Genomic DNA, 13,069 nt, shown 5'->3' with positions numbered 1-13,069 from the left:
CATGTTTTTTTTTTTTTTTTTTTTCTTGCGTTATGCGGGCCTCTCACCGTCGCGGCCTCTCCCATTTGCGGAGCACAGGCTCCGGACGCGCAGGCCCAGCGGCCACGGCTCACGGGCCCAGCCGCTCCGCGGCATGTGGGATCCTCCCGAAACGGGGCACGAACCCGCGTCCCCTGCATCGGCAGGCGGACTCTCAAGCACTGCGCCACCAGGGAAGCCCCTCTTGGTAGTTTTGATTTGCATTTCTCTAATGATTAACAACGTTGAGCATCTTTTCATGTGTTTGTTGGCAATCTGTATATTATCTTTGAAGAAATGTCTGTTTAGGTCTTCTGCCCACTTTTGGATTGGGTTGTTTGTTTTTTTGATATTGAGCTACATGAGCTGCTTCTATATTTTGGAGATGAATCCTTTGTCAGTTGCTTCCCTTGCAAATATTTTCTACCATTCTTTTTTTCTTTTTTTTTTTGAATTTTATTTTACTTATATTTTTATACAGCAGGTTCTTATTAGTCATCCATTTTATACATACTTGTCTATATATGTCAATCCCAATCTCCCAATTCATCACACCACCCCCTCCCCACCACTTTCCCCCCTTGGTGTCCATATGTTTGTTCTCTACATCTGTGTCTCTATTTCTGCCCTGCTAACCAATTCATCTGTACCATTTTTCTAGGTTCCACATATATTTGTCAATATACGATATTTTTTTTCTCTTTCTGACTTACTTCACTCTGTATGACAGTCTCTAGATTCATCCATGTCTCTACAAATAAGCCAATTTAATTCCTTTTTATGGCTGAGTAATATTCCGTTGTATATATGTACCACATCTTTATCCATTCGTCTGTTGATGGGCATTTAGATTGCTTCCATGACCTGGTTCTTGTAAACAGTGCTGCAATGAACATTGGGGTGCATGTGTCTTTTTGTATTATGGTTTTCTCTGGGTATATGCCTAGTAGTGGAATTGCTGGGTCATATAGTAATTCTTTTTTAAAGAACATCCATACTGTTCTCCATAGTGGTTGTATCAATTTACATTCCTACCAACAGTGCAAGATGGTTTACTTTTATCCAAACCCTCTCCAGCATTTGCTTTTGTAGAGTTTCTGATGATGCCCATTCTAACTGGTGTGAGGTGATACCTAATTGTAGTTTTGATTTGCATTTCTCTAATAATTAGAGATGTTCAGCAGTTTTTCATGTGTTTCTTGGCCATCAGTATGTCTTCTTTGCTGAAATGTCTGTTTAGGTCTTCTGCCCATTTTTTGATTGGCTTGTTTGTTTTTTTAATGTTGAGCTGCATGAGCTGCTTTTATATTTTGGAGATTAATCCCTTGTCAGTTGCTTCACTTGCAAATATTTTCTCCCATTCTGAGCATTGTCTTTTCATCTTGTTTATGGTTTCCTTTGCTGTGCAAAAGCTTTTAAGTTTCATTAGGTCCCATTTGTTTATTTTTGTTTTTCTTTCCATTTCTCTAGGAGGTGGGTCAAAAAGGATTGTGCTGTGATTTATATCATAGAGTGTTCTGCTTATGTTTTTCTCTAAGAGTTTGATGTTGTCTGGCCTTACATGTAGGTCTGTAATCCATTTTGAGTTTGTTTTTGTGTATGGTGTTAGGGAGTGTTCTAATTTCATTCTTTTACATGTAGCTGTCCAGTTTTCCCAGCACCACTTATTGAAGAGACTTCTTTTCTTCATTGTATATCCTTGCCTCCTTTGTAATAGATTAGTCGACCATAGATGTGTGGGTTTATCTCTGGGCTTTCAATCTGTTCCATTGATTGATAGTTCTGTTTTTGTGCCAGTACCATATTGTCTTGATTACTGTAGCTTTGTAGTATAGTCTGAAGTCAGGAAGCTCCATAGTCTGAAGTCAGGAAGTCCTCCAGCTCCATTTTTTTCCCCTCAAGACTGCTTTGGCTATTCGGAGTCTTTTGTGTTTCCATACAAATTGTGAAATTTTTTGTTCTAGTTTTGTAAAAATTGCCATTGGTAATTTGATAAGGATTGCATTGTATCTGTAGATTGCTTTGGGTAGTATATTCATGTTCACTATATTGATTCTTCCAATCCAAGAACATGGTATACCTCTCCATCTGTTTGTATCATCTTTAATTTCTTTCATCAGTGTCTTATAGTTTTCTGTATACAGGTCTTTTGTCTCCCTAGGTAGGTTTATTCCTAGGTATTTTATTCTTTTGGCTGCAATGATAAATGGGAGTGTTTCCTTAATTTCTCTTTCAGATTTTTCAACACTAGTGTATAGGAATGCAAGACATTGCTGTGCATTAATTTTGTATCCTGCAACTTTAACAGTTTCATTGATTAGCTCTAGTAGTTTTCTGTTGGCATCTTTAGGATTCTCTATGTATAGTTTCATGTCATCTACAAACAGTGACAGTTTTACTTCTTCTTTTCCAATTTGTATTCCTTTTATTTCTTTTTCTTCTCTGATTGCTGTGGCTAGAACTTCCCAAACTATGTTGAATAAAAGGGTAAGAGTGGCCATCCTTGTCTTGTTCCTGATCTTAGAGGAAATGCTTTCAGTTTTTCACCATTGAGAATGATGTGTGGTGTGGGTTTGTCATATATGGCCTTTATTATGTTGAGAAAGGTTCCTTCTATGCCAGTTTTTATCATTAATGGGTGTTGAACTTTGTCAAAAGCTTTTTCTGCATCTATTGAGATGATCATATGGTTTTTCTCCTTCAATTTGTTAATATAGTCTATCACAGTAATTGATTTGCGTATATTGAAGAATCCTTGCATTCCTGGGATAAACCCCACTTGATCATGGTGTATGATCCTTTCAATGTGCTGTTGGATTCTGTTTGCTCGTATTTTGTTGAGGATTTTTGCATCTATGTCCATCAGTGATATTGGTCTGTAGTTTTTTTTTGTGTGTGTGTGACATCTTTGTCTGGTTTTGGTATCAGGGTGATGGTGGCCTTGTAGAATGAGTTTGAGAGTTTTACTCCCTCTGTTATATTTTGGAAGAGTTTGCGAAGGATAGGTGTTAGCTCTTCTCTAAATATTTGATAGAATTAGCCTGTGAAGCCATCTGGTCCTGGGCTTTTTTTTGTTGGAAGATTTTTAATCACAGTTTCAATTTCAGTGCTTGTGATTAGTCTGTTTAAAATTTCTATTTATTCCTGGTTCAGTCTTGGAAGGTTGTACTTTTCAAAGAATTTGTCCATTTCTTCCATGTTGTCCATTTTTTTTGGATAGCGTTTCTTGTAATCTCTTATGATCCTTTGTATTTCTGCAGTATCAGTTGTTACTTCTCCTTTTTCATGTCTAATTCTGTTGATTTGAGTCTTCTCCCTTTTTTTATTGATGGGTCTGTCTATTGGTTTATCACTTTTGTTTATCTTCTTGAAGAACCTGCTTTTGGTTTTATTGATCTTTGCTATTGTTTCCTTCGTTTCTTTTCCATTTATTTCTGATCTGATTTTTATGATTTCTTTTGTTCGGCTAACTTTGGGTTTTTTTTTTTTTGCTGTTGTTCTTCTTTCTGTAGTTGGTTTAGGTGTAAGGTTAGGTTGTTTATTTGAGATTTTTCTTGTTTCTTGAGGTAGGATTGTATTGCTATAAACTTCCGTCTTATAACTGCTTTTTCTGCATCCCATAGGTTTTGGGTCATTGTGTTTTCATTGTCATTTATTTCTAGGTATTTTTTGATTTCCTCTTTGATTTATTCAGTGATCTCTTGGTTATTTAGTAGTGTATTGTTTAGCCTCCATGTGTTTGTATTTTTTACAGTTTTTTTTTCCTGTAATTGATATCTAGTCTCATAGCATTGTGGTCAGAAAAGATGCTTAATATGAGTTGATTTTTCTTAAACTTACCAAGCTTTGATTTGTGACCCAAGATATGATCTATCCTGGAGAATGTTCCATGAGCACTTGAGAAGAAATTGTATTCTGTTTTTTTTGAATGGAATGTCCTATAAATATCAATTAAGTCCATCTTGTTTAATGTGTCATTTAAAGGTTGTGTTTCCTTAATAATTTTCTGTCTGGATGATCTGTCCATTGGTAAAAGTGGAGTCCCCTAGTATAATTAGTCCCCTAGTATAATTGTGTTACTCTTGATTTCCCCTTTTATGGCCGTTAGCATTTGCCTTATGTATTGTGGTGTTCCTATGTTGCATGCATAAATATTTACAGTTGTTATATCTTCTCCTTGGATTGATCCCTTGATCTTTATGTAGTGTCCTTCTTTGTCTCTTGTTATAGTCTTTATTTTAAAGTCTATTTTGTCTGATATGAGAATTCCTGCTCCAACTTTCTTTTTTTTTTTTTTTTTTTTTTTTTTGCGGTATGTGGGCCTCTCACTGTTGTGGCCTCTCCCGTTGCGGAGCACAGGCTTCGGACACGCAGGCTCAGCGGCCATGGCTCACGGGCCCAGCCACTCCGCGGCATGTGGGATCTTCCCGGACCGGGGCACGAACCCATGTCCCCTGCATCGGCAGGCGGACTCTCAACCACTGCGCCACCAGGGAAGCCCTCCAACTTTCTTTTGATTTCCATTTGCATGGAATATCTTTTTCTATCCCTTCACTTTCAGTCTGTATGTTTCCCTAGGTCTGAAGTGGGTCTCTTGTAGACAGCATATATACAGGTCTTGTTTTGTATCCATTCAGCCAGTCTATGTATTTGGTTGGAGCATTTAATCCATTTACATTTTAGGTAATCATCAATACGTGTGTACCTATTTCCATTTTCTTATTTTAGATTTGTTACTTCTCTTGTGTTTCCTGCCTCAGATGTTCCTTTAGCATTTGTTGTAAAGCTGGTTTGGTGGTGCTGAATTCCCTTAGCTTTTGCTTGTCTGTAAAGGTTTTAATTTCTCCATCATATCTGAATGAGATCCTTGCTGGGTAGAGTAATCTTGGTTGTAGTTTTTTCCCTTTCATCACTTTAAATATATTCTGCCATGCCCTTCTGGCTTGCAGAGTTTCTGCTGAAAGGTCAGCTGTTAACCTTATGGGGAATCCCCTGTATGTTGCTTTTCCCTTGCTGCTTTAATATTTTTTCTTTGTATTTAATTTTTGATAGTTTGATTAATATGTGTCTTGGCAGGTTTCTCCTTGGATTTATCCTCTATGGGACTCTCTTTACTTCCTGGACTTGATTAACTATTTCCTTTCCCATTTTAGGGAAACTTTCATCTATAATCTCTTCAAATATTTTCTCAGTCAATTTCTTTTTCTCTTCTTCTTCTGGGACCCCTATAATTCAAATGTGGGTGCATTTAATGTTGTCCCAGAGGTCTCTAAGACTGTCCTCAATTCTTTTAATTCTTTTTTCTTTATTTTGCTCTGTGATAGTTATTTCCACTCTTTTATCTTCCAGGTCACTTAACCGTTCTTCTGCCACAGTTTTTCTGCTATTGATTCCTTCTAGAGAATTTTTAATTTAATTTATTGTGTTGTTCATCATTTTTTGTTTGCTCTTTAGTTCTTCTGGGTCCTTGTTAAATGTTTCTTGTATTTTCTCCATTCTATTTCCAAGATTTTGGATCATCTCTAGTATCATTACTCTGAATTCTTTTTCAGGTAGACTGCCTAATTTTTTCTTCATCTGTTTGGTGTGGTGGATTTTTTACTTTGCTTCTTCATCTGCTGCGTATTTCTCTGTGTTGTCATTTTGCTTAACTTACTGTGTTCGGGGTTTCCTTTTAGCAGGCTCCAGTTTCGTAGTTACTGTTGTTTTTGGTGTCTGCCCCCAGTGGCTAAGGTTGGTTCAGTGGCTTGTGTAGGCGTCCTGGTGGAGGGGACTGGTGCCTATGTTTTAGTGGATGAGGCTGAATCTTTTCAGTGGGGTGTCCAGCACTGGAGCTTGCTGGTTCTTGTATGGAGCTGGGTCTTAGCATTGAGCTGGAGATCTCTCGGAGAGCTCTTGCCCATTGATATTACATGAGGCCAGGAGGTTCTGGTGGTCCAGTGTCCTGAACTTGGCTCTCCAACCTCAGAGGCTCAGGCCTGACAGCCAGCTGGAGCCCCAAGACCCTGTCAGCCACACGGCTCAGAAGAACTGGGAGAATAAAAAAAAGAAAAAATAAAATAAAATAAAATAAAGTTATTCAAGTAAAAATATTAAGAAAATATTATTAAAACAAAAAAATAAAGTGATAAAAATAAAAGAAGTGAGCAACCAAACCAATAAACAAATCCACGAATAATAAGAAGTGCTAAAAACTATACTAAGATACCCATAAAAATCAGAAACTAGTCAGTCACATACAGCAAACCCCAAGTCTACAGTTGCTCCCAAAATCCACCACCTCAATTTGGGATGATTCATTGTCTATGCAGGTATTCCACAGATGCAGGGTACATCAAGTTGACTATGGAGATTTAATCCGCTGCTCCTGAGGATCTGGGAGAGATTTCCCTTTCTCTTGTTTGTTCACACAGCTCCTGGGGTTCAGCTTTAGATTTGGCCCCACCTCTTCAGGTAGGTCACCTTCTGACGTCTGTTCTTCCCCCCGACAGGACAGGGTTAAAGGAGTCACTGGTTACGGGGCTCTGGTTCGCTCAGGCTGGGGGATGGGAGGGATATGGATTGTGGGGTGAGCCTGTGGAGGCAGAGGCTGGCATGACGTTGCAACAGCCTGAAGTGTGCTGTGTGTTCTCCCAGGGAAGTTGTCCCTCGATCATGGGACGCTGGCAGTGGCGGGCTGCATAGGCTCCAGGAAGGGAGGTGTGGATAGTGACCTGTGCTTGCACACAGCCTTGGAGGCTGCAACAGCAGCCTTAGCGTTTCATGCCCATCTCTGGTGTCCGTGCTGATAGCTGCGGCTTGTGCCCATATCTGAAGCTCATTTAGGCCGTGTTCTGAATACCCTCTCCTTGTGTACCCCAAAACAATGGTCTCTTGCCTCTTACGCAGGTCCAGACATTTTCCTGGACTCCCTCCTGGCTAGCTGTGGTGCACTAGACCCCTTCAGGCTGTATTCACGCAGCAAAGCCCAATCCTCTCCCTGGGATCTGACCTCCGAAGCCCGAGCCTCAGCTCTCAGCCCCCACCCTTCCCGGCGGGTGAGCAGACAAGCCTCTCAGGCTGGTGAGTGCTGGTCTGCACCGATCCTCTGTGCGGGAATCTTTCGCTTTTCCCTCCGCACCCCTGTTGCTGTGCTCTCCTCCGTGGCTTCGAAGCTTCCCCCCTCCGCCCGTGAAGGGGCTTCCTATTGTGTGGAAACCTTTCCTCCTTCACAGCTCCCTCTCAGAGGTGCAGGTTCCCTCCCTATTCTTTTGCCTCTGTTCCTTCTTTTTTCTTTTGCCCTACCCAGGTACGTGGGGGAGTTTCTTGCCTTTTGGGAGGTCTGAGGTCTTCTGCCAGCGTTCAGTAGGTGTCCTGTAGGAGTTGTTGCACATGTAGGTGTATTTTTGATGTATTTATGGGGAGGAAGGTGATCTCCATGTCTTACTCCTTCACTATCTTGAAGGTCCTCCCAAGGATATAGATTTTTAAAGTTTTAAGTTATGACATCTTAATTGCTTCTGGAATGTGAATAATACTTTAAAACACACTATTTTTAGAACATTGAAAAAACATTAAAATGACTCTGAGGAAAGTGTACATGGAAGTTTTCTCCATTATTTTGGTAACTTTTCTGTAAGTTTGAAATTATTTACGATAAAAAAGATTTAAAAAAAGACCCCAAAACATAAAAGTTAAAAATCTACTTAGCATTAATTTTTACTCTCTCATCTCTGGAATTCAGACTGAAGTCAAAGCAATAAAGGCCAACATTTTGAATAAAGGAAAGCAGTGCCCCCTACAGGACATGATTTCAGGGTATTGGGAAAGTCTGTAAAGGACATCTGTGTTTGTACTTGGCTAGAACAACTTCTCACATCTTCTAGTCCAGAACTTCAATTTTCCTTGTAAGCCACCATTTCCCCATTCTCCATCCATTCTCACAATTGGAAACTTGACGTGAAGCCCAACTCAGACCAATGAGACTCAAATTTTTCTTTCAGTTCAAATTATTGAGAAAAAGAAATTCTCTTTGATCATCTTGCCTTAGTGTGAAAAAACCCTACTTACGTATAGTCAATGCAGAGGCAAGTAAAACTGAAAGATGGAGAAAAATCAAGCCCTAATGATATTGTGTGAGAGCACAGATACAGTTATCCCCAAAGCTACTTCTTTTTCAGTTTCAATTAGCCTGAAAAGTACCCTCTTTTTTTTTTTTTCTTTTGGCTTAAATTAATTTGGGTTGTATTTCTATCACTTACAAACTGAGAAATTAAAAAAATAGCTTGGACTAAGAAAGTAAAATCTGCCCGGCCATTCATTAGGCTGGAATAACAGGCATAGATAAAGTCAGCTCTTCAAAGTTAACAGGAAATACTTCTCTAAAGGACACACTTCAGCTCTAAAGTGTCATAATAACCCCCTTCTTGAGTAATGAAGGCTATTGGAAATTCTGTCAGTAAGGATGAAACATCCCACTCATGCATGCAGGATCTAAGTCACTTTGATACAGGAAATCAGCTTCAATTCACAACCTGGGAGCAGAAATTCAGATCCAGGGTTTCTGCACACAGCCTTCCTCAGCTATCTTAACTTTGAAGGGCTAAGACATTAGGCTTGTTTTGCAGCCCAGACCCTTTACACAGCCTTACTTTGCTTTGAGCCTATCATAATAGACATAAATTTCATCTAAAGCCCACCCCTGCACAGAACTCTGTAACAACTCTGTTTTCCTTAGTTTGGTGAGATAATCCATGTTTCATCTTCCGCGTGGTCTCTCTTACTGCGATGGGTAAATAAACCTGACTTCGTCAGACCACAAGTAGTTACTGGTGGCTTTTGGTTGACGAGGCTTGGTTTTCTTCTTTCCTATAATAATTCCTCCACTCAAACTCTTTGTTTTATAGTTAAAGATTTGGTCATTTACCCTCCCCCTCCCAAGTAAATCTCATGGAAGAGTCAAGACTTAGCAGTTGTTCTAAAGTTGGGCTCCATAGCCTGGCTACTTAAAGTGGGATGCCTGCCATAGCAGGATCAGCATCATTTGGGAACTTGTTTGAAAGTCAGAATCTGGGGCTCCATTCTCATTTTCCTGAATCAGAATCTGCATTTTATTAAGATTCTGGTAATTGTAGGCATAATAAAGTTTGAGAAGTGCAGCTCAGGGGAGTCCTAGGAATTTCTATAGGAATACCCAGGAGAACTCATAGAAGGGGGACACAGAGCCATTGGCCTTTCCCATCTGTAATATGCTGTTTTGTGAGTTTAACCTTTCTGTAAATGTGTCTTTAAAGTAAAAAATGTTTGAAAACCACTATTTTAAGCCCGGATAATATCAATACTTCATTGTGAATAAGTGCTTCAGATTGTTTCTGAGGGAATAAGTTTTCTTTGTGGTGGACAGGGGAAGGAAGAATCCCAGTAAGGAGAAGCTAGGTACCTATACACAAAGTCCCTTACCCAATTTGCTCATTTGCCCATCTTGTGGAGATGGCTACGGGCAGGAGCTGCTGGTCCTTTTAGGCCACATGCATCTGGGGTCCTAGAATGAAACTAATAACAGAATTGGGAGGGTGGGCCTATCAGAGGCCTATTGTATAAGAAGTAAGGCAATCCCTAGGATAATTTCTTGAGAGAAGGAAAAACCAGGAAGATAAATTTGACCAGCAAAAAAGCCCTGGTCCTCAGAGGGGAGCAGTGATTTTCAGAATGACATGGTGGCTGTCATTGGAATTGATTTCTGTCCCAAGCCCATAATGGGGAGAGAAAGAGAGAGGGAGGGAGTTGAATAAGCTCTTTGCTTCTGATCTTGGCTAATTAATTATTTTGGGACACAAGAATATAACATAAAGAGAGAAGTATTTCCTCACTTCTATTCACTTGAAGTAGACCACTCATTCCTTTGGCACCTGAGGACTTTACCTCTGGAGTGATGCTCAGCTGGGGGTAAGCAGTGCCAACTGGGCAGGTTGCTGGTTCTGGTGGAGAAAAGTCAATGACTGGAGACCACAGGGTCATTGAGATGAGAGTGCAGCAGCAGCCAGTAGCCAGAAGCCATGGAGTTTTACTCGGCACAGAAAACATCTTCTGGGGATGCAGCAAAGTGTGGTGAAGGGGACAGTCTTTCCAGAGGGTGTGTGAGCAGAGCTCTTGTGTGGAAACAGGAGACTGTGGAATTTTAGTTAATGTATTCACGCAACCCCACTTGTATCTGCAAGAGGATGAGGGATGGGAAAATTTAACAAGAGATTTGTTGAAGCTCCAAATGGAATCCCCTCTCGTACCCTTTCTCAGCTCCTTTTAAATTGATGTATCTTAACGCAAGTTCCCCTGGGTGCATATTCTTCACAAAGATTTAGAGTTGACTTTACAGCTAAGAGAAGAGGCCTTAGTGTTTGAAGAGAACACCACGCAGTGTATTTCCCCTAAATTCTCCCAATATTGTCAATATTTCTCCAAGGAATGCAAGAGGTGGAGGATACTGCTGGTACTTTTCGGAACACTCACCAACATCCCACTGTGCTCCGCATGTGCACAGCCCTGATCAAGCACTTGTCTACCACTCGACTGGGTCATAACCTGTCACAATTTCATTTCATTGTTTCCAAACTGTTTTAATAACTGCTATGCCCTGGGAATACAAAAGCAGCGAAGATGTGCCTCTAACTTTAAAGCTTAAATCAAAGATTCATAACCTTTTAGTCCAATGAGAAAAGAATTATTGGTTCTAAATTAATCTTGTCTGCCTTTTCCCCATGCCCAAATAGAAACCAGTCTGCAGGCACATTTTTCTTTTTCCATAATGAAAGAGTACAATTTAATAATAGCTGAGCAGTTGTGTTGAGGCAAAAGATTTTTTTCCTTCATTATTTCTCAGTAAAATCCCAAGGGGTCAAGCTTACATGTTCCTCTGAGGGAAAAAGTGTGAGTAGAGGATAAACGTTCTGCCAAGGAAAGCTTGGAGCTGCCAGCACTGGAGTTCTCTGCCACCCTCCTCTGCTTCTCACTCAGAGCACTAAATCCCACTTTCTAGAATTTAATGTGGTTCATTAAACCACATTAAATTGCCTAAAAGCTTGCCTAAAGCTCCAGATGCTCCCAGGAATATTTCTATCCACAGGACTGAAAGATGAATATGGTAGAAGATGCCCAGTTACATTTAGGTTCATGTCTTGCCACTTAATTCAGGGTGCTTATTATGATGGACAAATATTAAACCACCTGTTGACATCCAATGTTGAAATGCTCCATCGTACCACAATATTACTTTCCGTTAAGAAAGAAATATTTCCTCCAAAGCCAGCTGATATGTGGACTCCTTTGGTCTAGGAGGTATCACCACCTTTACCCCATGGGTGGGAGACACTTCTTTATGAGGTCTGCTTTACTTTAGGAGGTCAGCCTCTGCTGGCGAGAAAAAGAAGTTTCATCTGAAGCTCTGGAAGTGGGGAGCAAAGAAAAGGGATGGAGCCTCTGTTTTTGCTGTTTTGGAGCTATGGATAGAATATGGCACCCAAGTTCATACACAGCATCCTATGCATGGTGACAGGGATCGTGGCGGGGGAGAGGGGGAATCCACTCTTCTTGGTATGACCAACCTATTTCCCATTATACTTACTGTAGAAATTGTCTCTTTCTTCTCAGGCTTTCAGGAACAACGGTGTTCAAACAGTTTTACTATCTGGGGATATTTCTTCGAAAAGATCATTGAGAATGAATTTATATTTGTTTGTTTAGAGGACAAAATGATACCACCTGTTATTTCTAATGATAAACTACCTGAGATGTACTTATCCATTGTCCTAAAGATCATCTTAGAAATGCTTTGTAGTGCTTAGCAGGGGACCTGCTGTATAGTAGGCATTTGGCAAGTAATTGCTGAATTACTGAATAAATAAATAATGGCTGTGATAAAACTATAGCAGTGTTATGTTAAGGTCAAAGATATACTTACATAGAATATTATTTGCAGATATATATGATTTCATAAATGTAGAAATCATTACAGCTTTATAAATAGAAATCCTCTAATATCATGAACCTACTAGTGTATATAACAAGCAGAGCCTTTTGGGGAATTTATGTCCAAATTCAACCTCAAAAATAATCTTGGACCACATTTTTTTGCTGGGTTTTTATAATACTATTACAATGCTTAAGTTTTGTTTTAAGACTGATTTGAACCCAACAAGTAGGGTTTATTTGGTGAAATACAATTTCACTTCTGACATAATGTTTCATGCATTGGACATAGTGGAGGTTCAGCAAAAGTAGATTTCACATTAAGCTTTTAACCCAAGACGGTGTGTTATAATATTAATATACTATATTAACATAGTATTGCTATACTGATATTGGCCTTTGTGGCAATATCAGAAGCTAAAAGCATCAGTCTTTGGAGATACCTAACTTTGATGTAATGGAAGCACTCGTGGCATTGCCTTTATTGGTGGAGAATACTATATTCTTTCACAGAGGAAATCCTAATATGGTGATTTATATTTTTAAAAACGAATGATATTTCCTGTTGCTCTGAGTCATGTCCTATTTAAGAGATCCACTTTGGGGCTATCATGAAGCACTGATGAATATGAAATAAAAATGTTAAGACAACTGGTATCAGGACTTTATTAAGCTTTTCACTGGATACAAAGAAACTTTTCTAAACATTAAGAACACGATCTTATCAAAAAAAATTTCACATTTGCTAAACAGAACTGTAGGCATGTATTTCCTTTACACCACATTTATTAAAGTATCAATGACCAGATCCTAAAAAGAGAAGGCACAGATCTGTCTTCCTCTGGTGAATTTCTAGTGTCCAATGAAGGAAATGTCACCAGCTCTGCAAATTCCCATCCTATAGACATGAAACAAATCAACACAAATGTGTGACGGCGGGGGCCATGAGACGGAAATGTTACATTAAGGGATTTGGATTTTCCTATCACTTACACAAATTTCAAGAGAGGAGGTAGCTATCCAAATGTTCTGAAACTCCATCCACATTCGGACTCTGTCAAGGATTCACCATTGGATACAACAGTATTTGAAAACTCTATTTTAGGAATGC

Source organism: Lipotes vexillifer, unplaced genomic scaffold (assembly GCF_000442215.2).
Source record: "Lipotes vexillifer unplaced genomic scaffold, Lipotes_vexillifer_v1.1 scaffold434, whole genome shotgun sequence".
NCBI lineage: Eukaryota > Metazoa > Chordata > Mammalia > Artiodactyla > Lipotidae > Lipotes > Lipotes vexillifer.
This window is presented reverse-complemented; position numbering follows the sequence as displayed.